The sequence below is a fragment of the Mus caroli genome, chromosome 1 (assembly GCF_900094665.2).
Source record: "Mus caroli chromosome 1, CAROLI_EIJ_v1.1, whole genome shotgun sequence".
NCBI lineage: Eukaryota > Metazoa > Chordata > Mammalia > Rodentia > Muridae > Mus > Mus caroli.
In genome coordinates, this window is record NC_034570.1 from 3,801,304 (window position 1) to 3,806,236 (window position 4,933).

The following is a 4,933-nucleotide window of genomic DNA, read 5'->3' on the forward strand; positions in this document are numbered from 1 at the left end:
ATCTCTATAGCCACCAACATTTTATTTTTAAAACTTTGTTCTCGAATCCACAGTCATAATTACTGAGCAACTCTTTTAGCTCACGTAAGAGTCCAGGACACAGGAGATAAGGGACCTTACACCATCATTGGTGGAGACAAACTGCCCTGAAAAGAGCAACAATTTATTTGAGAATTTGTAATGAACACAGAGCAAACGCTGGAGTCATATGTGGGAGCCTATTAGTATTTGCTTATACATAAATATCTGTAATAGTGTCCATTGTGCATGGCCCCTCAGTTCCTTGCATTTAAAGCACTGTAGGAAACTGGAAAGCTTGTTATACACTGCTTAGGAAGTTTTTCTACATCACTTGAAAAGCAAATCCTTATAATTTAAACTCTGATCATGAAAATAAAGGTCACAAAATATGCTATAATCAAGGTTTGATGTCTGTGATACATAATAAAGAAATATAAAATTCACTGTCCTTGAAGTGAGCAGGTATGGCTGCTGTTTCACATGTGTGTCAGTAGGTGGCAGAGATGAGAGAGGTTATGTCTATGCTCAGTGTTCTGACCTCTGAACATCTGAATGAGTAGGAACCTAACATTCCTTAAAAAGAGAGAGCTTGAGATGACTACAAGCCCAGTGCCAGATGACCCAGACAAGGTACCTAGTTTGACGCCAAACAGGCCTTAGGGGCACAGACTGTTTGAGATGACCCATCTTTGGTACCATAATGCATGAATGGGGCATAACACTCCCTGAGACCACTCCTGAGATGATCCCATTCATTCATAGATCCCAGGAGCCACTAAGAGGAGCCAGTAAGTGGTGGATAAAAGGGAAACAAAGAGAAACAGAGAGATGCGAACACAATGAAGACAGGCAAAACTGGAGCCTTGAGGATAATGAAATATACCTTGATTTTGAGTAGCCAGTGATGCCACCTGGGACCATCGTGGGGTCTTGGCATGTGCTGCCTCTGCAGACCACCTGGGCAACACAGTAGAGCTAGTTCTGGATGTAGGCGATCTGGCCTTGAGGGTGTGAGCATGTGAGAGCCAGTCCTGCCTTTTGTCTGCTATGTGGTGACATGGGTAAGGGAGTGATCCCCCTTCTCCTTTACATTTGCCCATGGCAGCATGGCATGGGGGAGGAGAACTGGAGCAGTGAGGGCATGATACCCCCTGACACCCTTTTACCCTGTCACCTATTGTATGAGGAAGAGCTGGTCCTGGGGTCCTGAGAGTGGGAAAGATGGCCCTGAACCTCCCCTGCTGCAACCAGCACCTCACCTAGGTAGCAGGGTAGAGATGGCCCTGGTTGCATGAGGCAGACCATCTCAGATAGCTGTCAGTCCCAGATTCAGGGATTTGAATGCTCATCCCAGCATCTACCCATTGATGAACTGGTAAAATGCATGAAGAGGCTGGTCCTACAGATCCAAAACTACAGGCTCTCCATGTCAGAGGGCAACAACAGGATATCTGAGAGGGGTCTCATTGAGGTTCCAGTATTGATAGACTAGCAGAGGTCTTGTACCAGAGCAATGAGTCATTCTGATGCACATTTGCAAGCAAAGAAGTCTGAACACTGTTACATTCTACAACTTCCACCATGAGATTTTCTCCCTTTGTTGGGAAAGTCGCCATGTTACTGAGGATGAGGTTGAAGTTCTGATACTTCTGCTTTTACCTTTCCAGTGGTCAGCTTGGACCTGCCACACCTGTGTCAGGTATTTATATGGGCATATTTTAAAACTCATTTGGTGAATACCAAGAAACTTAGAAGTTGTATTATATTGGCTTTTTTTGGTGAGAAATTATTACAATATTTCCATGTGGTACTAACATTTTACACTCTGACCAGCAATAAATATGAATCCCTAGGAATTAAGATTGTCTTTGAATTTTATGATATTAGTGTTTGAGATTTTGGCTGTTCTAATAGTTTTGTAACAGTGTTTCATTGTTATAATTTGCAACTTTCCAATCAGCTGCAGCAGTGAGGAACTTTTCATTGGATCATTCGCCATTTTCATATTGTTGGTGAGATGGATGCTCAGATCTTTTGCCCCATTTTTACTTTCTTATAGTTGAATTTTAAATGTTCTTTAACACTTTGAACAATCATTCTTTATCAGGAACATCTTTTGCAAGTATATCTCTCCCTACTTGTGGCTTATCTTTTATTTCTTTTTTTTTTTTACATTTATTTATCTGTAAGTGTGTGTGTGTGTGTGTGTGTGTGTGTGTGTGTGTGTGTGTGTAGAGGTAAGGGGACAACCTGAGGGAGTCAGTTCTTACCTGTAACCGTGTGTGACTTGGATACTGAACTCAGGTCATCTGGCTTCTTGGCAAGTACCTTTATTCTCTGAGCTGTCACAACAGCTATTTCTTATAATGGCAATGTTTGGACTGTACATGACCTTAGCACTAATGATGTACAGTTTACGAGCTACTTTTTTCACTTATTGGACCCTGGTGATTGTCTAGAGTGCTGTCATGACAAAAGTCATTAAGATTTTTGAGAGGAGATATCTTTTTAGGAGTTTTTATGGATTTTTATTTTACACTTAGATCTATGTTTTGGTCTCAGTCAGTTTTTGTGATGGGTTAAAGTACTGATTTTATTGTGGACTTTTAGTACGTGTCGTTAGCCATTTGTAGCATTCCCTGCTGGAAGGACTCCATTATCCATCACATTGCTTTCATTTCTTTGTCAAGCTTATATTTGTATGGCCGTTTCTGTGCTCCTCTGTACCATGGTATTTATCTACTGTAGGCTTCATTGTGAGTTTTAGAGTGGAGTAAAATCATTACTCTGTATCTTCTTATTTATGTGTTGGAAAGCACTTACAAGTTAACAACATTTTGCATGGATGTGAAAAAATATTTCTTTCATTTTTTTCACAGCAAAGTTTTTCTCACACTTGTAAGTCTCATTAGACTTACATTATTTTGCTTTGGAAATAATAATGGCAATAATACTGCTTTTCAGTTTAAACTTGACTTGCTTAGTGCTTGCTCATACAAACATAATTGACTTTGCATATTAGCCTTCTATTACGCAACTTTGTTGTCATTGGTCTCAGAAGTTTTTACTTCAATTTTTCAGTTTTCCTACATAGACAATCTGCCATCTATATCATGTTGATTTATGTTTAAAATTTTACTTATTTGTTCATATTTTTGTGATTATAAGGGTAGAACTTAGGGCACCAACACTGGGACTCAGCTCACAGCAGTTTCCACACTTATTCAGGAGCAGCAGACCATGAGAGGACCATTTCAACTGGTTCTCTTTGCTTTGTCATCTCTTTTGCACATGTTCCATTTAACTCAACATTAAATCACCCTTTCATTACTGCTTTGCTCATATCTTGCTGTAATATGTGCAGGGACATAGCTCTCTTCTTACAATTCCAAGGTTCAGACCCCATTACCATTCTTTTAAATCTAATCTCTTCTAGTTACTAGCAAAAGTAAATTTCTATAACAGCAAATCTGACCCTGGCTTTATTCTTGTTTTATTGCAAGCCTTGTGACCCTGAGGCCTTACATGTTTTTCCTGTCACCCCAGGGCAGCATTGGGAAATACAGAAAACGTGATTGTCTATGTCAAATTGCAGAGCACTTTCTGTTGTGTTCAGAAGAACTGAACATTTTCTTTATCTAATTTCCATGCCTGATAGAAGGAAATTCCACAGGAGCAATGGGGAGCTGGCAGCAAAAAAACAGCAGCAGCAGCAGCAACAACAACAACTACAAACGTAATGATAGACTCTGCCCTGTTAATATTTTCACCTTTGTCTGCTGTTTTTGAATCTTAAATCTCAGTAACCAGTTGGAAAGTAAACAGTATATACACTTTTTTTTTTTTGAGACAGGGTTTCTCTGTAGCTTTGACTGTTGTGGAACTTGTTCTAGAGACCTAGCTCATTTTGATCTCAGGGATCAGCCTGCCTATGTCACTGCCTCTGAGTGCTGGGATTAAAGGTGTGTGCCACCACTCCCAAACAAGTTTAGGAATTTTAAAATGAGAATTTGTCTACAAATAGTAAAGCTCAAATAGTATATATAAGAATGATTTTTTTACATCTAGTCATAAAATATACAATACCTATAATAAAATTTGAATTATTTAATAAACATCATGTCTTATATACATAGTCTTATGTACTCAATACACAAATACTTAGCCACATATGATTGTATAATTTTCATTCTCGTTATTCCAGGGCAGTTTAGTTTGTAAATAATACCTGCTCAATGAATGAGAGCTGGCTGAAAGGGAAGGAAAATAGTAATATGAAAGAAAATCTCATACATACATACAAAGNCATTTTCAGCGCACCATAAAAATTTACTGAATGTTAAACATAGCCCACTATAAAGTAGTTCATGCATACAAAGTGATTTACAAGAAAAATTTTCTTGTTCATATAAATTCTCTCAAGTTCAAGTGGATTTCTTTGGTACATGGCAGGATCAAGGTCCCAGAGAATTAAAACCTCTGCATTTAAAGTTACTGCTCCAAGAAAGATCTGTTGTTATGTCTCCCTTTTCATTTCTAATTTTGTTAAATAGGATGCTGTCCCTGTGCCCTCTAGTGAGTCTGGCTAAGGGTTTATCTATCTTGTTGATTTTTCTCAAAGAACCAGTTCCGCGTTTGGTTAATTGTTTGAATAGTTTTTCTTGTTTCCACTTGGTTGATTTTGCCCCTGATTTTGATTATTTCCTGCCATCTACTCCTCTTGGGTGAATTTTCGTCCTTTTTTTCCTAGAGCTTTTAGATGTGTTGTCAAGCTGCTAGTGTGTGCTCTCTCTAGTTTCTTTTTGGAGGCACTCAGAGCTATGAGTTTCCCTCTTAGAAATGCTTTCATTGTGTCCCATAGGTTTGGGTATGTTGTGACTTCATTTTCATTAAACTCTGAAAAGTCTTTAAT

At 38.7% G+C, this 4,933-nt stretch overlaps 1 non-coding gene across 1 annotated transcript; it reads left to right on the top strand.

Annotated features, from left to right (window-relative positions):
* Positions 1 to 463: 463 nt before the first annotated feature.
* On the top strand, positions 464 to 593 carry LOC115032465. The gene has a single exon (XR_003838140.1). It is a non-coding gene; the product is annotated as a small nucleolar RNA SNORA17 (small nucleolar RNA).
* The last annotated feature ends 4,340 nt before the right edge of the window (positions 594 to 4,933 follow it).